Raw genomic sequence first — 26,836 nt, 5'->3', positions numbered from 1 at the left:
AGGGGGGGGGGGGGGGGGGGGTGCTGGGTGGTTCAGTCAGTTAAACGTCCAACTTTGGCTCAGGTCATGATCTCACATTCCATGGGTTCAAGCCCTGTGTCAGGCTCTGTACTGACAGCTTAGAGCCTGGAGCCTGCTTCAGATTCTGTGTCTCCCTCTCTCCCTGCCCCTTCCACCACCACCCCCCAAAAATAAACAAACTTCTTTTTTAAAAAAAGTCTTTTATAACCTGCTTTTACCATTTGCTCTGGAGTCCTCAAATTTAAAAATTATTTCTATCACCTACCCACTTTTCAAGTTTCCTTTAGGAGTATCCCTGCCAACATTAAGAAAGTAGCTAAACTAATTCAACTGAAATTGGAAATGACAAACAGGCACACATACTCTTAACCTTTGCAATAATGTTACTCAGAGACTCAAATAAATCTATAAATAGTAGAATTTTCCACATTTTGAGAATTTTTCTTCTTTCTTTGTTTCTTTTGTTTTCTCTTTGGGGATGGAAGCACTACTATGCTTACTCTCACACAAAAGGAAAAAGAATGCCAAGTGCAATGCTTCCAGGTCCTAACTCTAGAAGAAGAAAAGAGCTTCTTGTTTCTCTAAAGAAAAAAGGTGTTTGCTGCTGTGAAGTCTCCTTCCACAGCTCTTCCACACCTCCATTCTTGAACATTAAATGAAGGGAGGTGATCTCCTACCCCTCATGAACACGGAAAGAAAGCCTATTCTAACAAAGTATGACCTTCTATATTCTAGCTTCCAAAAATTTTCGATAGGTTTATGTGTGGGGTATTTTGAATTTTTAAAACATGTTCACGGGACGCCTGGGTGGCTCAGTCGGTTAAGCGTCCAACTTCGGTTCAGGTCATGATCTCACAGTTTGTGGGTTCGAGCCCCGCATCAGGCTCTGTGCTGACAGCTATCTCAGAGCCTGGAGCCTGTTTCGGATTCTGTGTCTCCCTCTCTCTCTGACCCTCTCCTGTTCACGCTGTCTCTCTCTCAGAAATAAATAAAACATTTAAAAATTTAAAAAAATTTTTTAAAAAAACATGCTCGCACATTCTTCAACCTTACTCTCATCAAGACGCAGTCTAATTCCCCTCCCCATGAAGCAGAAGTGACACTAGTAACCTCAGAAGTTAGGTCACAAAAGGTGATAGAACTTCTGCCTGGCACTCTTGGAAGACAGGCAACTTGGGACTCCTGAATCACAACGTAATATGTCCAGCTACCCTAAAGCCCTCATTCTGGAGAGAGTATGGGACAAGGTGTCAGAGGATTATTGAGACATCTGACAAGTGCGAGCTGGCTTAATCTTCGCAGCCCAGCCACCAGACATGAATCAGGAATCCTTGGAGATGACTCCAGGCCAGCTACCATCTGCCTCCAACTACATAAGAGAAGAAGCCTTTCAAATGATTCTAGCTTCAGCTACCATCTGATTGCATCCCATGAGAAACCCTAAGAAGGAACTGCCTAGCCAAGCCCAAACATCACAACCATAAAAGATTTTTTAAAAAGGATTGCTGTTTCAGACCACTAAGGTTGATATGCTGTATTAGGCCGTAGTAGAAAACCAAGAGAGATTTTTGTATAGGGTTCCTTCCAAAAATCATAAATGTTTGGCTTTAGGATTAGATGGCAGGAAAAAGCAAGAAAGGCCCTGAAAGTCTTAGTGAAAGCCTGAAGGGTCTCAAAGACACTGTTCAGAAAAGCCTTAAGGAAGTGGTCAATAAATACTTAAAACAGGGTCAGCAAACTATAATCTAATAGTAAAATTCAACCTGCTACCTGCTTTTGTAAATACAATTTTACTGAAACACAGCCACACCCATTCATTTACATATTGTCTTATAGTTGCTTTCTCACTACAACAACAAAGTTGAGTAGGGTGTGCACTGATCACATGGCCCCCAAAGCCAAAAATATGTATTGTCTGACCCTCGACAGAAAAAAGTTGCTGAACCCTGGCTTAAAAGAAAGTGAGAAAAATGTTACTGGAAAGTGAAGGAAAGGAAAATCTTATTAGATGATGATGGAAAGTTTAGCAAAGCTGTCATCTGAAATAACGTTGAAAATAGAAAATATATGGAGTCCTAGCCTCAGCAATCGAACAACACAAAGAAATAAAAGGTATCCAAATCACTTGGAGGAGGTTAAACTTTCACTCTTCACAAAAGACATGATATTCTACATGGAAAATCCAAAGGATTCCACCAAAAAACTTCTAGAACTGATTCAGCAAAGTTGCGGGATATAAAATCAATGCACAGAAATCGATTGAATTTCTATATACCAATAATGAAGTAGCAGAAAGAGAAATCAAGGAATTGATCCCATTTACAAGTACACCAAAAACCATAGGAATAAACCTAACCAAAGAGGTAGAAAAACTATACACTGAAAACTAGAAGCTTATGAAAGAAACTGAAGAAGACACACACACACACACACACACAAATGGAAAAACATTCCATGCTCAGAGTTTGGAAGAACAAATATTGTTAAAATGTCAATACTACCAAAGCAACCTACATATTCAATGCGATCCCTATCTAGATAATACCAGCATTCTTCATAGGCCTTGAACAAACAATTATAAAATGTGTNACACACACACACACACACACACACACACACACACACACACACGGAAAAACATTCCATGCTCAGGGTTTGGAAGAACAAATATTGTTAAAATGTCAATACTACCAAAGCAACCTACATATTCAATGCGATCCCTATCTAGATAATACCAGCATTCTTCATAGGCCTTGAACAAACAATTATAAAATGTGTATGGAACTAGAAAAGACCCCAAATAGCCAAAGCAATCCTGAAAAAGAAAACCAAAGTTGGAGGCATCACAATCCCGGACTTCAAGATGTATTACAAAGCTGTAATCATTAAGAAAGTATGGTACTGGCACAAAAACAGACACTTACTTAGATCAATGGAACAGAATACAGAACCCAGAAATGGACCTGCAAACATATGGCCAACTAATCTTTGACAAAGGAGGAAAGAATATCCAATGGAATAAAGAGAGTCTCTTCAGCAAGTGATGCTGGGAAAACTGGACAGCAACATGCAGAACAAACCTGGACCACTTTCTTATACCATACACAAAAATAAACTCAAAATGGATGAAAGATCTAAACCTAAGACAGGAAACCATCAAACTCCTAGAAGAGAAAGCAGGCAAAAACCTCTTGGACCTCGGCTGCAGCAAATTCTTACTCAACACATCTCCACAGGCAAGGAAAACAAAAGCAAAAATGAACTTTGGGACCTCATCAAGATAAAAAGCTTCTGCACAGCAAAGGAAACAATCAGCAAAACTAAAAGGCAACCAACAGAATGGGAGAAGATATCTGCAAATGGCATATCAGATAAAGGGCTGGTGTCCAAAATCTATAAAGAATTTATCAAACTCAAAACCTAAAAAAACCCAAATAATCCAGTGAAGAAATGGGCAAAAGACATGAATAGACACTTTTCCCAAAAAGTGTCCCAGATGGCTAACAGACACATGACAAAATGTTCAATATCACTCATCATCAGGGAAATACAAATCAAAACCACAATGAGATACCATCTCACACCTGTCAGAATGGCTAACATTAACAACTCAGGCAACAACAGATGTTGGCAAGGATGTAGAGAAAGAGGAACTGTTTTGTACTGCTGGTGGGAATGCAAACTAGTGCATCCACTCTGGAAAACAGTATGGAGGTTCCTCAAAAAATTAAAAAGAGAACTACCCAACAAGCCAGCAATTCCACTACTAGGCATTTATCCAAAGGATACAGTTATGCTGTTTTGAAGGGACACATGCACCCCAATGTTGACAGCAGTGCTACCAACAATAGCCAAAGTATGGAAAGAGACCAAATGTCCATTGATGGATGAATGGATAAAGAAGATATGGTACACACACACACACACACACACACACACACACACACAATGGAATATTACTCAGCAACCAAAAATAATGAAATCTTGCCATTAGTAACTGTGTGGATGGAAGTGGAGCATATTATGCTAAGCAAAATTAGAAAGACAAATATCATATGACTTCACTCATGTGGAATTTAAGATACAAAACAGATGAGCATAAGGGAAAGGAAGCAAAAATAATATAACAAGGAGGGAGACAAAACATAGGCTTAAATATAAAGAACAAACTGAGGGTTGCTGGAAGGGTTGTGAGTAGGGGGATGGGCTAAATGGGCAACGGACATTAAGGAGGGCACTTGCTGGGATGAGTACTGGGTGTTATATGCAGGGAAAGAATCACTGGATTCTACTCCTGAAATCGTTACTGCACTGTATGCTACAGGGAGGGAGGAAGGGAGGAAGGAGAAAGAAAAATGGGGCGCTTGGGTGGCTCAGTCGGTTAAGCGTCCGACTTCGGCTCAGGTCAGGATCTCACGGTTCGTGGGCTCAAGCCCCGCATCAGGTTCTGTGCTGGCAGCTCGGAGCCTGGACCCTGTTTCAGATTCTGTGTCTCCCTCTCCCGCTCATGCTCTCTCTCTGTCTCAAAAATAAGCAAACTATAAAAAATTTTTTAAAAAAAGAAAGAAAATAGAAAATATAACCAATGAATTGATAAATATGGATAAGGAGATTTCCTGGAAGAATATCAAAAGTGTCAACTAGAATATTAGAAGTGTCATAAAGTACAGGTAAAGAGAGGTGAAAAAAAGAAGAAATTATATAATTTTCAAAAAGAATATAGAGGAAATATAAAGGAGTCAGGACTTGCTAGATCCAAAAATAAAACTGTTTCTACTTTTTGAATGTTTATTTATTTTTAAGAGAGAAAGAACCAGCAAGTGTGAGTGGGGGAGGGGCAGAGAGTGAGGTAGACAGAGGATCCAATATGGGCTCTATGCTAACAGCCGAGAGCTCAATGCTGGGCTTGAACTCATCAACCATGAGATCATGACCTAGGCCAAAGTCGGACACTTAACCATTTGAGCCACTGAGGCACCCCAGAAATAAAACTTGTTTCTTACTTCCATATAGCAAACATTTCTCCAATTAAGAAATGCCCTCTAGACAAAGATCAAAACCAAGGCAGTGTCAGGGAAGCACAGCCTAAAAATTAAACTTTTGTTTGGACCAAGGGTTGACAAACTTTTTTCTGTAAAGGGAAAGATAAATATTTTAGGCTTTGAAGGCCACACANTTGTCTCTATCTCTCATAAATAAATAAAACATTTTAAAAAATTTTTTTAAAAAGGTAAAAACAAATCTTAGCTCACTGGCAAGAGTTTACCAAGAGTATGGACTCCAAAGAGATTTAAAGTGGTGCCTTATAATTCCTTTCTAACAAAAGGCCTTCTAAGAATCTTAAAAGTTTTGTCCCACAAAAACCTTAAATGGAGCTGAGATGGTTCAGGACATACTACCTCAAAATAAGGTGCCTCCGCATATTGAATATTTTAAGCTAAAGAAGTTGGAACAAATGGCAGAAATAGGAAAGTCACCCTGACCTTTCCTCTGTTGTTCTCCCCTTGAACCACTCATAAAATGCTCATATGAGAAGTAGCCTCCTTATACGTGGAAGAAGAGAGCACTCTTATCTCCAAAGACAAAGGGACATAGAAAAAAATCCTAACAAACAAGCCTTGCTAAATTTCCCCCAGTTAACTACACTTACCTCATACTTTTTGTTCTATTATATTTCTCTGCAATTGCCCATTCTTCATCAAACCTGGCATAAAAAATACTCCGGTTTAAACATTTCTTCAGGTTAAAAATAGAACTACCCTACAATCCAGCAATTACACTACTAGGTACTTATCCAAAGAATACAAAAATACTAATTCAAAGGGATACATGCATCCCAATGTTTATAGCCAAACTATGAAACTAGCCTGTGTCCATCAACTGATAAACAGATAAAGAAGACAGAAGATACAGTGTGTGTATACACATACATATATATGCACATACACACACAAACACACACACACACATACACACACACACAATGGAACATTACTCAGCCATAAAAAAAGAAAATGAAATCTTGCCATTTGCAACAAAGTGGATGGAGCTAGAGAGTATTAAGTAAAATAAGTCAGAAGTCATGAGAGGAAGAGAAATATCATATGATTTCAATCATATGTGGAATTTAAGAAACAAAACAAATAAGCATGGGGGGAAAAGGGAGAGGGAGGCAAAGTAAGAAACAGACTTTAAAGAGAACAAACTGATAGTTACCATAGGTGGGGGGGGTGGATAAATAGATGATGGGGATTAAGAAGGGTATTTTTTGCAATGAGGACCAGGTGTTGTATGGAAGTACTGAATCACTAAAACGTACACCTGAAACTAATATTACACTGCATCTTAACTGGAATTTAAATAAAAACTTAAAAAGTAAACATTTCTTCAGGTCTTCTTCATTTCATTATAGAGGCTTCCATGTCACATACAACTTAAGTGTATATGCTTTTCTCCTTCTAATCTGTCTTTGACAGTTTAATTTTCAGACCCAGCCAGGTCTTAGAAGGGTCAAGGAAAACTTTTTCCTCTTCTACAGAGCCTAAGATAGAGAAAAGCTGATATCAATGTGTAAGTGTGGCTTTTGGCTAACAGAGTGAATGCCTCAAAAGATTCACAGAGAATTTAGAAATCAGACACTATGTCATTTGGACTAAAAAAGACAGGGGCACCTGGGTGGCTCAGTCGGTTAAGTGTCCAACTTCAGGGGCGCCTGGGTGGCTTAGTCAGTTAAGCGTCCGACTTTCGCCTAGGTCATGATCTCGCAGTTCGTGGGTTCGAGCCCCGTGTCGGGCTCTGTGCTGACTGCCAGCTCAGAGCCTGGAGCCTATTTCAGAGTCTGTATCTCCCTCTCTCTCTGACCCTCCCCTGCTCACGCTGTCTCTCTCTTTCTCTCCTAGAAATAAATAAAAAATATTTTTAAAAAAAAGTGTCCAACTTCAGCTCAGGGTCATGATCTCACCGTCCATGAGTTTGAACCCCGCATTGGGCTCTGTGCTGACAGCTTGGAGCCTGGAACCTGTTTCAAATTCTGAGTCTCCCTCTCTCTCTGCCCCTCCCCTGCTCACTCTCATGCGCGCGCTCTCTCTCTCTCCCTCCCTCTCTCCCTCCCTCAAAAATAAACATTAAAAAATTAAAAAGTACAAAATGAAAAGCGGTTTTTGGGACGCACACCCGCTTCATGCTCAAACCTCTATGGCTTAGGAAATGACTCAACTGCAAGCAAAGGATACATTTTTGGAAAAGGAAGGGTAATTCAGAAGACAAAAACAAGAGCTATAGAGGATGGTTCCTACCCAATAAAGGTGGGCCCTAATCACAGAAATGATAATATGGGCCTACCTGGATTTCAGAATTGCTGTGGACAAGCAACTACTGTGTTCCTTACGTTTTTCTTTATTTTTGAACAGAAGTGTCCACAGTGGTTATCTTATGCCTGTCTACTGTTGCTTATTAGGTGGGCTAGATATGGGGAGAGATACCATACCTCTTTAGTTTGCAGGTCTTCAAAATGAAAACAATGGTACTCAGGTAACCATACCCAAGGAGCAATATCCAAATAGCCTTATCTGAACCTGGATCTGATTTAGATGACAGAATCCTAGACCTCGAGCCTGAGACTGATGCTGTACCAGAGAAGACCCCCTCGAGAAGGGGTAAGTGTGTTTTGCACTTAGGAGGAATGTAAGTAATTTGTGGTCAGAAGGACTGAGGTACTTTGAAATACATCTGCATATTCTTGACACTCTTCCCAGAAAGAGGTGGGGTCTAATTCCCTTCCCTCTGAATATGGGTTGGCCTTAGTGACTCACTTCTAATGACTAAATGGGAGTAGAAAGGACACTGATTCTGAATTTAGGTCATAAAAAACAGTACAGCTCCCTTCTGGCGCTCTTATTCTGAATGCGTGCTTTCAGAGCCCTAAGCCTCTATGTTAGAAGTCTGGCTACTATGAAGCCCCTATGATGAGACTACACAGAAATAGAGACAGATGTTTGAGGAGCTATTCCAGCTCCTAGCTATTTGGACGTTCCTGCCCAAGTGCCAGACATGTGAGTCTAGAAGGAAGCCTCTGAGATATTGCAAGACCCATCAGACTACAAATGCACGAAAGAACTTGTACAAGAATCACTTAGATCAGCCTAGTCAACACCCAGAACCTTGAGAGTTTTATGCCATGTTTGTAGTCATTTTGTTCCTCAGCAACAGATAACTGCAACAGCATGCCTGGAGACCCCAGCCTGACCATGTTGGAAGGTCAAACTTAGCCTGCCTTTCTATATATAACAACCAAATGACCTCAGACAACATCTTTAGCTCCTCCAGCCCCTCCTCCTTCTTCCCCCTCCCCCAGACCCACTGAAATATTTGATTTGACCCTGGTAAAAAAATATTTTATGGTTGATTCAATACACATAATACAATGTGATAATTATTATGTTTCAAATTGTATGCCAATCTAACTTTAAGTGTTACCTGAAACCACCTATTTTTACACACATAGTCCATGCTTCTTACTAGCATATTACTTTAATTATTTTATAAATATTTTTGAAATGACCAAACAATTTGAGACTAGTAGTCATACTACCTCCTCTGCAACATAACACGAATTTGTAGTGTCTTAAAAAGTGATTCTACCCACAAAAGAACTAGAATAATTATCACTAATATATAATAACCACTATTTCTAAGGTCTCTTTATTTTTAAATGCTATGATGTTAAGTTCAGAGAAAATAAATCATCTGCATTTGAATATATACAATTCAGTGTCTTAGATCACTGGCAGGGAATTTAATGTTCTAGCTCTTAGAAGAAAAAATGGAATTTGATGTTCACAGATTATAAACATGGTTAAGCTCATTTTTCACAAAGAAACTAAAACAACTGAGCCAAGAACTAATTGGCTGCAGCAGAACGGAAGAAGCTACTCTGGAACAGGAAAAGCAAGGAGGCCTGAGGTGAAGATGACTTACTCTTAAAATTCTCCATTGTATAAGCATTCCCAAAGAGACATTTTAAGGAAAAAAGCCTTAACTGTCTATAGCTACCAAATAACTAAACATCCTAAATTATTTAGCAGCAGTTTAATTAACCTTTTTTCACTCTTCCCTAGACTGTCAAATGTTTAATTTTTTTTTAGCAAGCAAGCACTGAGAAGAAAAAAATCAAATATAATCACAATCAGTTTGAGAAGAAATTTTAATGAATAAAATATGCATCCTGCATATTTTTTGTGATTCTCTGACCATTAAGGGTTGAATATACACAAAGTTTGAGTAACTAAAAGGGAAGAGAAGGTCAGTATGCAAAAGTCTATTTAACCCACATAATACAGCTGATTTTAATGATTAGCCTGAGTTGTGGGTCCTGATAGCAGAGTCATTTGAAAGAAAAAAGTTTCTTTCTTACTCATAGGCAAAAGCTTAGGCCCTATACAAATTTTGACATAAATAAAGGTCACTTCCCACAGAGAATCCATAACTACTTAATTCCTCCTTCCTCATGCAAAAGTCCCAGTCCTTCAGGAAAGCTGACATCAGCTGTCAGAAGGCACTGAAAAACACTAAATTCACTGAACACTTAAGAATGAATATTTGAGGGGCGCCTGGGTGGCTCAGTTGGCTAAGTGTCTGACTTCGGCTCAGGTCATGATCTCGCGGTTCGTGGGTTCAAGCCCCGCGTCAGGCTCTGTGCTGACAGCTAGCTCAGAGCCTGGAGCCTGCTTCAGATTCTGTATCTCCCTCTCTCTCAGACCCTCCCCTGCTCACGCTGTCTCTCTCTCTCTCTCTTTCTCTCTCTCAGAAATTAAAAAAAAAAAAAAACAATATTTGAGAGCCCCTAATCCTCCCATGAGATAAAAGATTATAAACAGTACAACGCAACACAGTGGAAAAAATTCTGGATTTCCAAAAAAATGCCTTTTAAGCTCTATATCAGAAAAAGGTGGCCTTCTACTTCCCATTGTATCTCCCAGTACGTAGTACAGGGATAAACACATTAGTGAGTACCAAAAACTGCATAAATGAATAAATGTTTTGCTTTTATCTTCCTTATAAGAAACTTGCATTCTATTCCACTCTACAAGTAACAAGGCTACACAACCCTGAGGAAAGTACTTGCTCTCTCAAGCTTTAGATTCCAATATACTATAGAATATAAAACAAAGTGAGGTGGAGACTGGTGAAGAAGATTAGACAGTAAGCCTCATGAGGGCCAACAACTCTGTCTTATTCACCTCTGTAACCCAGTGTCTAATATAAAGTGGCTATGGTGCATTCAAATATATATTGAATGAAGTTTCTTCTGGCTCTAATTCCATAATTCTTTATCATTTGCTTAAATCAGATTTGTTTTTTAAGCATATACTATATCTTCCAACAGATTTAAGATTCCTTCTCTATAATCATTACCAGTAAAGGGCTTTTAAAACTAGAATACTTCTGAAATCTTCTCCACCTTGCCACATGGTACTCTGCATGACTCAAATTATTTATCCCCTGGATGCAGCCTTTTAAAAAGATTTGGGGGCCCTGGGTGGCTCAGTCAGTTAAGCATTTGACTTCAGCTCCGGTCATGATCTCGTGGTTTTTGAGTTCAAGCCCAGCATTGGGCTCTGTGCTGACAGCCTGGAGCCTGGAGCCTGCTCTGGATTCTGTGTTTCCCTGTCTCTCTGCCCCTCCCCCACTTGCACTGTGTGTGTGTCTCTCTCTCACTCAAGAATACATAAACATTAAAAAATAGGGGCACCTGGGTGGCTCAGTCAGTTAAGCATCTGACTTCATCTCAGGTCATGATCTCATGGCCTGTGAGTTCAAGCCCCACATCAGGCTCTGGGCCGACAGCCTGGAGCCTGCTTCAGATTCTGTGTCTCCTCTCTCTCTGCCCCTCCCCTGCTCATGCTATGTCTCTCTCTCTCTCTCTAATATAAAAAACATTTAAAAAAAAATCTTTTTTAAATAAAATATAAATAAACAAATAGGGGCACCTGGGTGGCTCAGTCAGTTAAGCATTCGACTTGGGCTCAGGTTGTGATCTCACACTCCAAGAGTTCGAGCTCCACTGGGTTCTGTGCTGACAGCTCAGAGCCTGGAGCCTGCTTCGGATTCTGTGTCTCCCTCTCTCTGCCCACCCACTCCCGCCCACGGTGCTCTCACTCAGTCTCTCTCTCCAAAATAAACAAACATTAAAAAATATACATGTGTATATAACAAATAAATAAAAATAAAAAAGATTTAGACAAAGACGGGATGCCAGAAGCAATCCAATTTTCCAGATTCTTCTGAGCTGGATTTTTCAGTTTAGTTTTATTGTGCTACTTAAAAACACTATTAGAAGTACCAGGGATGATAAGGTTAATCCATTTGAAATCCAAAAATGTATTCCAAAGTCAAACACAAATGTATTATTATTCTATATGGCCATCCTTCAGCATAAGTGACTGAGAGCTATATACATTTAGTTAGGTTCATGTTTTTCACAGAATGAAACCAACAACTACCAGCAACTCATTATTTGGAGTTCTTTCTGTAACACTATATAAAAGCTAATATTTAATTTTTTTTATTGTTTGTTGATTTTTGAGAGAGAGAGAGAGACCATGCACATGAACCAAGGAGGGGCAGACAGAGAGGGGAAGAGAGGATCCAAAGCAGGCTCTGCGCCAACAGCAGCAAGCGCCATGCAGGGCTCTAACTCACAAACTAGGAGATCATGACCTGAACTGGAGATGGATGCCCAACCAACTGAGCCACCCAGACGCCCCTAAAAGCTAATATTTAAAAGCATCTTGTGCCTTTGGAACACTATCATCTCCAATTTAGGTGTAGCCTTCAAAAAGTTGGCCCATCTCTGCTATCAGGTAGTAATGACTACAATAAATTCAAGAACTCCAGCTTATATAAATTATTATGGTTGACATATTCCCAAAGTATCCTAATTATTAAAGTCTAATAACAACTTTTGAAATATTAACCCATACCCTCACTTGCAATTTACAGTTTGTACCCTGCCAATTAGCATTTACTTTATGTTCATTAAATCAACTACCATGTGCCAGATACTGTTCTAACCCAACGCCCAGCGAACTTTTTCTATAAAAGGCCAGGCAGCAAATATTTTAGGCTTTACAGGCCATATGGTCTATCACAACACTCAACTCCACTACTGGAGTGTGAAAGCAACCACAGAACATACACTAATATATGAGCATGACTATGTTCTAATTCAAGTTTATTTACAGAAACAGGGAGCTGTTTCTGGCTTACCAACCCCTATTCCACAACTATGGGGAGACAACAGTGAAACAAATTTTAAAAATTAAAGTTAGGGGGAGCCTGGGTGGCTCAGTCAGTTGAGTGACTGACTCTTTGATTTTAGCTTAGGTCATGATTTCAGTTGCATGATAGAGCCCCACATTGGGCTCCTCACTGAAATGTGAAGCCTGCTTGGGATTCTCTCTCTCCCTCTCTCTCTGCCCCTCCCTCCTGTGTGTGTATACACGCACACACTCTCTCAAAATAAACACTTTTTAAAATTAAAATTATTTACACATGTATATGCAGCCTATCACATGCTGATAAATCCTACAGAGAAAAATAAAGCAGAGTAAAAGAGATACAGAGAGCCAGAGCCTGATACAGTGACATAGGAGGCTTATACCTAAAGAAAGAGGAAAAACCATGCTACCAACACAGGAAAAGCATTTCAAGGAGAGGTAACAGCAAGTATAAGGGCTTTAAAGAAAGAATAACTTGGCATCTTAGAAAAAGTCACTCGGGCTGAAGGGACATGAGCAGAGGTCATAGGTAATTAAGCTAGAGAGGTAAACTGAGAACAGACTCTACAATCTTTTAGGCCACTGTCAGAACTTTGTCTTTTACTCTAAGATGGAAAGCCACTGGAAGGTTTTGAGCAAAGGAGTGACCATCTAACCTGACTTACTTGTTAGAAGACCATTCTGGAAGTCTCTTGAGAATAGACTATACAGAGACAAAGCAGAAGCAGAGGAATCAGTCAAAAAGCTAAATGTAATAAGCCAAGAAAGAAAGAATGGCAATTTGACTCTTGGTAGCAGCAGAAATGGCGATCAGATTCAGTATGTATTCTCAAGGTAAAACACGATCAGATGTGAGATGTCAGAGAGAGGCATATTCCCAGGTTCGAGGCTCAAGTAACTGGAAGGATAGTCTCTATCGTGATATGAGGATGGCTGTGGGATGAAGCCTGAGGGGAACATTAAGTTTGAAATGCATGTTAGACATCCATGTAGACATGTTAAGCAGGCAATGGGGTAGTTTGAAGTTATCATACATTTTTCAGTGACATCACACATTTTTAAAATATTGCTATTATAAATGGAAGAAATGGTGGGCCACCTGGCTAGCTCAGTAGAGCATGTGACTCTTGATCTCAGGATTATGGGCTCAAGCCCAACACTGGGTATAGAAACTACAAAAAATAAAATAAAATCTTAAAAGAAAAAAAGGGGGCACCTGGCTGGCTCAGTTGGAAAAACATGCCACTCTTGATCTCAGTAGTGTCAGGAGTTTAAGCCCCACACAGGATTGTGGAGATTACTTAAATAAATAAATAAAAAGAAATTCAAAAATGACGAAATGGTATGTAAAAGTGTTAATGTCAATTATCCAAAAACTTTGTGTATGTGTTATTCTCACAGGATTTGTTTAAGAGAGCAAATGAAATCATATACATGAAAGTCATTTAATGAACATTTATTACGGATTCATCCTGTGCTGGAAATGATGGATATAAGAAAAAGCAAGCTATCATTCGAGTTCAAGTCTCTTCTTGAGGGATGGAAATATAAACAATTATAACACAATGTGATCAGTGGAATGAACACAGATTCTGAATTAAGGTACCTGGGTTTGAATTTTGCCACCATTATTGGCTTACAGTTTGAATTGCTAACTATTCTTAACTCACCAGTCATTCAAAAATGGGTAGCAGGCCACAGGTGACCTATGAGCAGTAGTCTGCCAACCCCCCATATACAGGAGTGTTGGCGGTGAATGTGGTGATCAGAACAGATGATTTTGTTCCCTGTTCCCTGGATAAAATAAGGTTTGGAAGTTGGAGAGACATAGATAATCCAGCTACGTAACTCTCCTCTCTTTTCTCTTTGCCTAACTAACTGCAGATTATCTTTCAGGTCTCTGTTCCCATGTCACTAACTTCAGAACCTGTACTCTTCCCCTCCCTATCCCTGAGAGACTAATCTGATGCTTTATTTTTTTTTTCTTTTAATGTTTATTCATTTTTGAGAGAGAGAAAGAGAGGAGAGGAGAGAGAGAAGGGACAGAAGATCCAAAGCAGGTTTTATATTGACAGCAGAGAGCCCAATGTGGGGCTCGAACTCACGAACCATGAGATCATGACCTGAGCAGAAGTTGGACACTTAACCAACTGAGCCCCCCAGGTGTCCCCTAATCCTTTTACTACAGGAATCCAAAGAACCCTCACTACAAAGCATTCACATTAAAATGGAATTTCTTATTTAACTGTCTTTCCTGCTAGATTGTAAATCCACATAAAGTGAGAACTTTTCTACACACTCAACAGATATCCTGAGCATCTAGCCCAGGGCCTGGCACATAGTAAGCGCTATTAAATACCCCCTGAAATGAATGAATCAAACAATAGCTGAGTCTCCCATCCAGCAACAGCTCTTTCAGGAACCTATCAAAACAGAGATCCTTGGGCAGGTTCCCTCCTTCCAGGCAGTACTTTACTCTCCCCTCCCAGGTCAAACTCTTTCCCTCTTAAAACTCCTGTTTCCTCAGCCAGATTTAAGAAATCTAAAGTTAACTCTCTCTGAAACCTCTATCCTCCTTTCTCTTTCCAACCCTAATTGGTGAGCCTCCCCAACTCCTTCCTATAATCTTGCCGACATTTCCCCCCAGCAAGCTAGAAACAGAATCATTTACCAGTTTCCAAAATATCTAGGATATTAAATAATAGAGCACTGAAAACATTGAGATGTTCCACTCTTAAGTTTTCAGTAAGAAAGGGGAGAAAATAGAGGCAGGGCACGTAAACAACAGGGAATAGAACAGGAAATTCTAACTTTTGACTAACTGCGTTAACAGCTTCTTACTGTGACCACCTTAGTCCCAGGAGTGGAGAGCGAGTAATAGAACTGCAGCTCTTCTGCCACTCTCCCAGCCTCTCCCCCAGCCTCTCCCCCAGCCTCTATACTAGCACCGGCAGAAGTGAAGGAACCCTTTACTCTAGAGCTTCTTCCCACACCTCTATCCCTCCCTCTGTGCTTATACTACAATTTACCTGAGACATCAAGACTAATCTCATTACTAATCTCTTTATAACACGTACCACAAGAATCCCAGGACTCTTATGTCATGCCAAATCCCCTAACCTCTCATCCCCATATGGCTAGGTACATCCCCTTTTGTGAACTGCTCCCCTCTCCCATCCCTCCTCAATTCCTGCTCTAGCTAAAATCAAATTGCTGAGGCCACTGCTCTTTCTACAGTCTTATCCGTATTTCCCCCTATCTCATACCCCTTATATTACTGGGCCTGGGCAGAAGAGGTAGGTATTCACCTTGTCCCTCATCTCTGCTTCCAGATTATTTATTCCCCTTTCTTCCTTCCTAAAAAAGCCTCCTGTCAGACCATGCCACCACCTTCCACCCCTCTGTTGCATTCATCTGGATATGCCTGAGCCACTTCTTCTTAAACCTCCGAGATTTTAGTTCCCATCTCACTGGCCTGTCATAACTGCAAATGATTTAAATTCTCACCCAGATGACTGCTGTGTTATTTGGCCCTCTCATTTCCTTGATCTCCTCCCATGCAACAACCTCACACTAGAGCCTACCATGGCCACTCACTCCCTCAGTCAATACCCTGTCCTAGAACTTGCCAACATAGTAACTACAGTCCCTCCACAATCTCTACTTCATCTACACCCACCCCTCCTATCACTACTTCCTATCTTTTCAGGTTGCTCCCTCTAGCACCCCAACTCCAACAATACTTTGACCTCACAAGGACTTACAAACCATCGATCCCACTCCCCTTCTTATGTCTTCATCTCCCACCTTAGCTTAGAGTTCAAAGTCCATTATAGCTTAGATTGAGGTCCATTCCCTTGCATGCACCTCAAAAGTCCTGACCCCTCCCTCACTTCATCATACTTGCCTGGCAAGAACACCCACCCCTATTAAATACAACTCCTTGTCAAACAGCTAAACACTTTAGGACATTCAAAAGACAACTGGAAATTTGGAAAGTGCCAGGAAACTGGACATTAAAGAATTATTTTTTTTGGTATGGTAATGATATTTTTTTCAAGTGTCCGTATCTCTTAGAGATAAAATATGAACTATTTATGCATAAAATATGATCTCTAGGATTGCTTCAAAATGGAAGGGTGGAAATAGGTAAGTGTACAGATAAAACAAGACTGGCCACTAGTTAATACCTGTTGAAGCTGTTGTACATGAAGTGTACATCTGAGTTCATAAGAGCTCTATTTTGTGTATTTGAAGTTTTCCCTAATAACATATTAGAAAGAAAAAATAAATTGTCTCACTACTCTGTGCCTATACTAGTGCTGCTAAACATGGCATTGAAGTGAAAAGAACAAAAACACACACCGAAATATCCATACTAAACAATCTAACTTAAACATTCACAATCACTAACTTCAAATGGTCTGTTTAGGCTCAATGTGACAATCCTGTGATTTTGCCTTATCCATTCATTCTCCTACTCCCCTACAGGTTCATTTCATGTCATTTCCTCTCTCAAGCCATCAACACCTCCTCTCCATCTTCACTCCTGGCTGCTGCCCTTCCCTCAATTTCCCAGTGAAATAGGAAGCATTCACTACCACTACTAGTATCTGTCCCCGTTTGCCTGGTCTTCCCTGTCATTTACTGTAGCAGAGCTGACGGCTCCTGTCTAAGGCCAATGCCTCCACTTGGATACCAGATCCCAAGCCCATTCCCCATGGCCCAGCCATTCCCCATTCCCACTTCTGCATGAGCACGGTTTCCTTCACTATGAATCCTCTCCATCAGCATTATATAAATACACTCTTATTTCTCCCATTTTTTTTATTGAAGTATAATTGGCATATGACATTATATTCTTTCAGGTGTGCACTTATTTCTTTCATTTTAAAAGACAACTCTTTAACTCCAATTTCCCCTCCAGCTATGTATCCATTTCTCTGCTCTCCAGGACAGCAAAACTCCTAGAAGAAGTTTTCTTTGCTCAATATCTCCAAATTCCTTTCCTCTCTTTTTCAAAATCACCCCAATGGGCTTATGGTTCCTGATTATTTCACCGAACCCTCTCCTGACAAGATCAGCAACAACTTCCACATTTCTAAACGTAGTGGTCAATATTTAGTCTTCATCTATTTACATATCTGTAACATCAGGCACACCACACGTAGTTTTATTTTGTCTAAAAATTACCCTTTCCAGAACATTAGCTCAATGAGGATAGGGACATTTGTTTTGTTCACAGCTACCTCTCTAGCACCGACAAAGAACTGTGTCTAGCACATGGTACCATATTTCACTGATTCAAAAATGCCTTTTCCCCCATATTTGAACATCTCTGAAATCCAGACGCAACTGATGACATCTTTCAATTGTTATGTTACTTCCAAGCACTTATGTCACTACCAACCCAAAACANTGAGAGAGAGAGAGAGGAGAGAGAGAGAGAGAGAGAGAGAATGAATCCCAAGCAGGTTCCACGTTGTCAGTGCAGAGTCCAATGCGGGGTATTTCGATCCATGAGATCATGACCTAAGCAGAAATCAAGAGTCAGATGCCTAACCGAATGAGCCACACAGGTGCCCCTCTATTTGAGTTTTTATACCACTTGAGTATCCAATGTGAATTCAGACTGAGAACCAGTTCAAATCCCCAAGGAAGTTTTTACCCCTCCTATACAATGCCAGGCTTGAGACATGCCTTCTGTCACTTGCTGTGTGGTGAGTTTATTTCTCATTTTACATTCTCATATAGTATTCCAGCTTTATGTGGAATCTCTCACAGACTACCCTTCTTTGGCCTATTTCCTTTCTACAGTAGTACATAAAATAGTGGTGCATCTTACAACTGATAGTACCAAAATAGCAATACAAGCATATTATTTACAGAAATGGAGAGAATACAAAAAAAGTGTTAACTAAACAGTTAAAAGTGCCTCTGAGGAAAGAGAAATAAAGGAGGAAAGGAACTTTTTTAAAAAACAAATTTTAGGGGGTGCCTGGGTGGCTCATTCAGGTAAGCCATCCAACTCTTGATTTTGGCTCTGGTCATGATTTCANAGATCCTCTGTCCCCCTCTCTCTCAACCCCATGCCTGCTCATGCTCACACTCTCTCTCTTTCAAAATAAAAAAAAAAATTAGGGGTGCCTGCGTGGCTCAGTCAGTTAAGTGTCATCCTTCAGCTCATGTCAAGATCTCACGGTTCATGAGTTCCAGCCCTGTGTCAGGCTCTGTGCTGGCTGACAGCTCAGAGCCTGGAGCCTACTTCAGATTCTGTGTCTCCCTCTCTCTCTGCCCCTTCCCCCACTTGTGCTGTATGTGTGTCTCTCTCTCAAAAATAAAAAATTTTTAAAAATTGTTTTTAATTTTTTTAATAAATAAATAATTTTTAAATTAAAAATTAAAAACTTTAAAATACAAAATACAAACTGAACTAGTCACAGAAAGGAAATAAGTGGTTGTCTGGGGGGAAAGGGAAGTGGAAGAGAGAACATGACAAAGGAAACAAGGAAACTGGTGGAGTGATAGGTATGTTCATTATCTTGATTCTGGTGATAGTTTCACAACACATGTCAAAACTTATCAAATTGTCCACTGTAAATACATTAGTTTATTCTATGTCAATTACACCTCAAACATAACACCTATTGTTATAAGTTTGTTTATAAAAAAAAAAGAAGGCAGGAAGAGCCACAGATTAGAAGAACATTTGCAATGTATACAACCACAAAGGATTAGTATCCAAATGTATTAAAAATACCTATCAATCCGTTTTTTTAAAAAAGCAAAAACAAAACTCAATAGAAAAATAAGCCATAGCAATTAACAAATAATACATGAGAAGAAACTTAAAAGGCAATAAACAATTTGAAATAAGCTCAAACTCACAATGGAGGAAATGCAAATTAAAACATTAAATAGTATGACACTCATAAGATCAGCAAAAGTTATAAAGAACCAATAAAATCCAGGGCTGGCACAGAGTAAAATGAATTCTTATATACTACTGATGGGTGTGTAAAGTGAAACAACCTCTTTGGAAAGCATTTTGATGATATCTACAAAGTTGAACATGCACAAACTTTAAGAACCAAAAACTCTACTCTCACTCATTAGCATAAGAAAACATGTAGAAAGTTCACACTACAACATTATTTGTAATGGTTGAAAATTGGTAAAGAGGGTAAAAATTATTGGCAACCTAAAGTTATTAACAGGTAAAAAAAAAAAATTAAATGTACAGCCATATAACCAAACACAGAAAACTTAAACTAGAACTACATTAACAAGAACAAGTCTCAAAAATCACCCTGAGCAAGAAAAACAAACTGCCAAAAGATAAGCACATTATAATGCTGCATTTATAAAGTTTAAAAATTAAAATACTGTTTTCCTTCTAAGAAGCCACAGAAAAGAAACACTGTTATCTGACAAACCACTAAGGAAAAACTCTGCCAGTTAAACTATAATCGCTTGTAAAAACACATCACAAATGCAAAGATTAAACGAGGTGTTGGAGAAATATGCATCTTAGAACCAATGAAATATTCTTCTGGGGGTGCCTGGGTGGCTCAGTCAGTTAAGCATCCAACTTTGGCTCAGGTCATGATCTCACGGTTCATGGGTTCGAGCCCCGCATTGGGCTCTGTGCTGACTGCCAGCTCAGAGCCTGGAGCCTGTTTTAGATTCTGTATCTCCCTCTCTGACCCTCCCCTGCTCACACGGTCTCACACGGTCTCACACGGTCTCTCTCGCTCGCTCGCTCGCTCTCGCTCTGTCAGAAATAAATAAAAAGCATTAAAAAAAAAAGAAAAAAGAAATACTCTTGTGTATAGTGTGTGAACATATACATAGTGAACAAGCAAGGGACTGTCACTGAATATGTTATAGTGGCTACCCCAGGGGAAGGAAGGAGGGCAACATAATTTCTATGTTTTCTTAAAAAAAAATCTGATACTGGGGCGCCTGGGTGGCTTAGTCGGTTAAGCGTCCGACTTTCGCTTAGGTCATGATCTCGCGGTTCGTGGGTTCGAGCCCCGCGTCGGGCTTTGTGCTGACTGCCAGCTCAGAGCCTGGAGCCAATTTCAGAGTCTATCTCCCTCTCTCTCTGACCCTCCCCTGTTCACGCTGTCTCTCTCTCTCCTAGAAATAAATAAAAATATTAAAAAAAAAAAAAATCTGATACCTAAATTGTGGTCTTTAAATACCACTTCCCAACAAAAGATATCAGAGCTCCTTAGAGAAATGGCTGATTGTAGGTTTATAGAAGGAAATAAACAGGGAACCTGGGCTATTTTCTTGTGTCTAAAAGCAAGAAAGCTATAAACAACTATTCGGGTCTTATTAAAAGAACACAGAGCCAACTTAAATAGGTCCCAGTATACCAAGATAGGACAATGTGAACACCAATAAGAATAATGTCTATAGTGCCTGCAACACATTAAATACATAAAAATCCACTGACTCATAATCGTACTCTAAAACAAACAAAAAAATTACTGGTCATTTTTGGAGATTAGTAGGGCACTAATTCATTTCATTATTCTAAATACTGACGAAGAAAAAGAACCAAAGCATTTATTCTGCCTATGGTATAAACCATATTTCAGACCAATGAAAGAGTTAACAAAGGAAAATTCTTCGTTATAGAAGGACTCCAGCTCATAAATACAGAATAATAATAGCATTAGAAAATTACTATTTTGCAAGTCTTAATCAAAGAATGGATCTAGGCAAAAATCATCAGTGGCTGCAAATACCCTCAGATAAAAGGTTCATGGAAAACTTTTAGAAAAAGATGAATCATGCTGACAGAACCCAAGCCCACTGATCAAAAGAAGGGAGAGGGAAGGATAGATGATAGGGAAGAATGGAAAAAAATGTTGATAATTGCTGAAGCTAGAGGAGAATACATGGGAGTTCATTATATTCTTTCCACACATGTGGAATGTTGAAAATTTCCACAATAAAAAAAAGTCAGTTTGAAAAAAAGCTATTAAGCAAACTGCAATAATTAAGATGAGACAAAGCACTGAGGTGAGCACACAGATGTTTCTATATTATTCTCTATTTTTAACTGTGCATTTGAAATACTTCACAGGAAGCAAGATTTAAAGTAAAACTAAAATACCAAACAATAAAAATAGAGTGGGGTGGAGAGAAGGAATGTGATTTAAAGCATTCTAAGATTCTTGTATTGTTCAGGAAGACAGGGATATTAATTTTAGAGAGCACTATGTATGCATGTTAAAAATTTAAGGGTTAATTACTAAGGAGAAATACAATGTTCAACTTGAAAGTAAGTAAAAGAAAAACAGGACCTCTATTTGTGTAACAATGCAAATAAGATGCATGACTTTAAAAAAAAGTATAAACTAAAATGACATACATAATTCTGAAAGAATCAGTAATCACATTTTATAAGATGAAACTTATCAAAAGACAGACTACCAACTTATTTTTTTAAAAATCCAACCATGTACAGGTTACTAACATACACTTAAAGCAATGTGAGCCAGAAAGTTGGAAAGTTAAAATGAAAAGTAAAATATATGCTGCACAAATATTAATCAAAATAAATTTCAATATTATTAATATTAATATCAGACACAGTAAGATTTAAAGCAAAAATCATTAACTACAGTCATCAGGACAAAGCCCACAGGATTCATCACAAGAAAACCCCTTATTTCTAGAGTGAGAAATCTCTCTCTGACATGCACAGATATTTAAAAAGTGGGTCCAGGGGGGCGCCTGGGTGGTTTAGTCGGTTAAGCGTCCAACTTTCGCTTAGGTCATGATCTCGCGGTTCGTGGGTTCGAGCCCCGCGTCGGACTCTGTGCTGACTGCCAGCTCGGAGCCTGGAGTCTGTTTCAGAGTCTGTGACTCCCTCTCTCTCTGACCCTCCCCTGCTCACGCTGTCTCTCTCTCTCTCTCTCTCTCTCTCTCTCTCCTAGAAATAAATTTTTAAAAACATTTAAAAAATAATATAAAAATAAATAAATAAATAAATAAATAAAAGGTGGGTCCAGGACGTCTGTGTAACTCAGTTGGACATCCAACTCTTGATTTCAGCTCAGGTCATGTTCTTGGTTGGTGAGTTCGAGCCCTATATTGGGCTCTGTGCTGACAGTGCAGAGCCTGCTTAGAATTCTGACTCCCTCTCTCTCTCTGGCCCTCCCTCATACTCTCTCTCTCTCTCAAAAATAAACAAACTTTAAAAAATAGTAATAATAATAAGCTGGTCCAAGTATTTGGAACAAAAATGTCCTTCCTGAGATCCTGCAACATTTCCCACAACATGGATGAACTTAGAGGACATTATGCTAAGTGAAATAAGTCAGAAACAAACAAAACCCTGCATGATCTTATATACACATGGAATTTAAAGAAGTCAAATACATAGAAGCAAGGGCACTTGGGTGGCTCAGTCAGTTAAGCATCCAACTTTGGCTCAGGTCATGATCTCAAAGGCTGTGGGTTCAAGCCCCACATCAGACACTATCAGTGTGGAGCCTAATTAGGATTCCTTCTCTCCCAATCTCTCTCTCTCTCTCCAACTTGCACTGTCTCTCAAAATAAATAAATTAACTTAAAAAAAAAATACATAGAAGCAGAGTATAGAATTGTGGTTACCAGAAGCAGGGAAGTGGGGGAAAAGGACAGATGTTAGTTAAAGGGTACAAAGTTGTGGTAATACAGAATGAATAAGCCCAGAGATCCAATGTACAGCATATGATTAGAGTTAATAACACCATAGTGAATACCAGAAATTTGCTAAGAGAGATTTCAGGTACTCACATCACACACACACACACACACACAGTAATTAAGTGAGAAAATATGTTAGTGACTATGGTAATCATTTCACTTTCTATATGTATATCAAAACATCACGATGGGGGCACGGGTGGCTCAGTCTGTTAAGCGTCCAACTCTGGATTTCAGCTCAGGTCATGATCTCACAGTTCGTGGGTTCAAGGTTCGCATCAGGCTCTGTGCTGACAGTGTAGAACCTGCTTGGGATTCTCTTGTCTCCCTCTCTCTCTGCCTCTCTTTCTCTCTCAAAAATACAAAGTCTAAAAAAAAAAAAAAAAAAAAAAAAAAAAAGTATAAATTTTAAAAAATCATGATGTATACCTTAAATGTATATAATTTTTAATTTAAATACTAATTTAAAATTTAAGATCAGCATGCTCTTCCCTAGGACCCAGAACTCCTTGCCCGTCCTTCCCTCTCTACACATATACCCTCACCTCCAGAATTTGCCTGCTGTCTATCAATCCTAACCTGTTCATGTTCTTTATCTGTTTATTCTGTCCATCAAAAGAAGACCCCAACTTTCAAACCTCTCATCTACCATATTCTAATCCCCACATAGTTCTACACATCCCCTGCTCTGTCCCCATGTGCCACACACCTCTTTCCAAATTCTGAAACTCTTCCACTGTGCCCTACATTTTCAACTTCTACTCTGAACATTTCCTTCCACTTCTGGTTCTATTTAAAAACTAATTCTCCTCTGAGGCCATACTCCCCTTGCAGCCTTAAAGTGGTGAAAGTTCTCCTTCCCACACCCTTCATACCACTGGACCTAGGGGTAAGGAAAGTGTCCTCCTTGCTCCTCACTGATGCTTCCAAATTAGTCTCCTCTCTTCCCTACCTCCACTTTGACTATCATGTGAAAACTCTATTACCCAGAGTAATGGTTAACTGCAATGGTTAATATTATGTGTCAACTTGACTGGATCATGAGGTACCCAGATATCTGGGTAAAGACCACAGCTGGATGTGTCAGTGAGGGTGTTTTGGATGAGAATAGCATAGGAAGTGGCAGACTGAGTTAAACAGATGGCCCTCCCCGAGGTGGATGGGTATGAATAAAATTAAAAGGAAGAGTAACAGAGAATTCATTCTCTGTCTCTGCATGACTACTGAGCTGGAATACTGCGCTGAACTATCAGTCTTCTGTCCCTGGACTGGAACTTACACCACTTGTGTTCCTAGTTCTCAGGCCTTCAATCTTGGACTGGAATCTACACCACCAACCTTCCTGGGTCTCCAACTTGCAGACATCAGATTATGGGACTTCTCAGCTCCCGTAATTCTATGAGCCAATCCTTATAAAAAATCTCATTCTAGATAGATACAGATACAAACGTAAATATATATATATACAGATACAGATGAGAAAAATAGAGATCCTACAGGTTCTTTTACTCTGAAGAACCCTAACACTGTGACTCTCCACAACACAGATCCTGTCTTAAGTCTCAGTGATTTCACACAGATGATCTAATACCCCATCTCTCTGAATTCCTATCTCACATCTCTGAATTCCTTGATTCTAAGGATCTTGTCCTTCACCCATGCAGCCCACGCATGATAATGCTTCCATGGTCTCAATTTTTATATCCTACTGTCTGACTATAACCTACTATTTTTATAGCTCTGTCTCTCACATACCCAAACTCCAACCTTTTGATCTCAACAGGTCCTTCAATTCATTGATTATATCATCTTTTCACCATCTTTCAGCCACTTCATGGCTTCCTTTCTTCCTCACCTGATTTAAATTCCATAATTTAGGGGCGCCTGGGTGGCTTAGTCGGTTAAGCGTCCGACTTTCGCTTAGGTCATGTACTCGCGGTTCGTGGGTTCGAGCCCCGCGTCGGGCTCTGTGCTGACTGCCAGCTCAGAGCCTGGAGCCTGTTTCAGTCTGTGACTCCCTCTCTCTCTGACCCTCCCCTGCTCACGCTCTCTCTCTCTCTCTCTCTCCTAGAAATAAATAAAAAAAAAAAAACATTAAAAAAAATTCCATAATTTAAACCAGTATATTATCAAAGTCACTCCCTTGCATATATGCTCTATTCCCTTGACCCTCTCATGTTTTATTCCACTATCTTGGTAAAAACCCATCCCTGGTTAAATCCATTCTAAACATACGCCCCTGCAGCTCAATGTGGCTGGAAGAACAAAAACATACTGACTAATCTCATTTTAAATTCATGACCACAAACCTCAAGGGGCCCTTAATGCCACCTGGAAATCTTACACTATCTCCCTGCGACAGCCATTCTCCCACTCTCCAGAACAAGTTCACACCTTCCCCTCTCCATAAACCTCCATCATTTCCTCTGCACCCTCACTCTCAGCTGAGTACCTGATTCCTAATTCACTGAGAATATTAAAACAATCAGAAGAAAATTTCCACAAACTTCTACCACCAAATCTATCCACCTTCTTGATGGATAGGTCTGAGATATTTTCTGAAGATGAAATCAGTATGATCTGGATACAGATCTGATATGAGGTACGAGGAAGAGAATTTCAAAGATGACTTCTAAGTCTTTGCTCAAATATTACTCTCAAAAAGGTCCTCCCTAACCACCCTTCAGTGTCTGTCTGTCTGTCTCTTTCTCTCTCTCACACTCTCACACACACACAGTCACATGCTCACAGTGTCCCTTTCTTGTTTTTTATTTGGGTGTTTTTTATTTTTAATACCAATCATCATCAACCCATCAAGAGAAAGAGCACCACTACCTCCTTGTGAGCCTTTACCACCATCACCCAAGGTCAAATGTCTCTGTCAGTGCAACATGCCTCCTCCACCTCCAAAACCAAGATATGCTCCTTTGATATGTTTACTGTGGTTTATTTTTAGGGGAAAAAAAAAGGACTACAATGAAAAATGTTTTAAAGGTTTGAATTTATATTTTCCTTAAGAATAGTTGAATTTTACTGGAATGTTGACAAGTTAGAGACATTCTACTCCTTTGCTTAACACTTGCCTTCCCCTACTAAAATATAAGCTACACACAGGCAAGGATTTTTATGCTTAGTTCACTCCTGTGTATCAGACAGAGAGTAAACACTCAATAAAATTTTGTTTAAACATGAAGTGTCTCTCATATGAGCAAACGGATAAATGATGATGTCATCTACATAGAAAAGGAATACCTTTAGAGTGGAAAGAATCATGGTCTCTGTACAAAGGAGCTTCTAATCAATCTAGTGAGAGAAAGAATGAAACATACATTTCAACACATTAAGATTCTATAATTTGTGATAAAAGCAAAACTGAAGAATATTCTATGATTCCATTTTTATCAAAAAGTATATGCTTTTGTTATGTATATACACACTTGCATATACATACAACACATACATATATGTTTCTGCTCTACATAAAAATTATGGAAGAAAAATACCAAACTGTTAGCCTGTGAGATAAAAAAGGTAATATGTATGGGGAATGAAACTGAAGAGACAGGGAAGAGACTTTTGCTATTCACTTCACACATTTTACAAAAGGTATATTACTTTTGTAATTTAAAAAAGAAGGAAAACATTTTCTTCCCAAAAGGAAAAGTGTGTGTGTGTGTGTGTGTGTGTATGTGTGTGTGTATATATATGTTAAATATACAATATATTTATAATATGTTAATTAATTAATTAGTTAATTAATATATGTTAAATATATAATATATATAACATATATATTTAATATATATACTTAACAGAAGATTAATATC

Source organism: Crocuta crocuta, unplaced genomic scaffold (assembly GCF_008692635.1).
Source record: "Crocuta crocuta isolate KB4526 unplaced genomic scaffold, BGI_CrCroc_1.0 scaffold30, whole genome shotgun sequence".
Taxonomy (NCBI): Eukaryota; Metazoa; Chordata; class Mammalia; order Carnivora; family Hyaenidae; genus Crocuta; species Crocuta crocuta.
The sequence above is the reverse complement of the archived record's forward strand: the minus strand, read 5'-3'. Positions refer to the sequence as shown.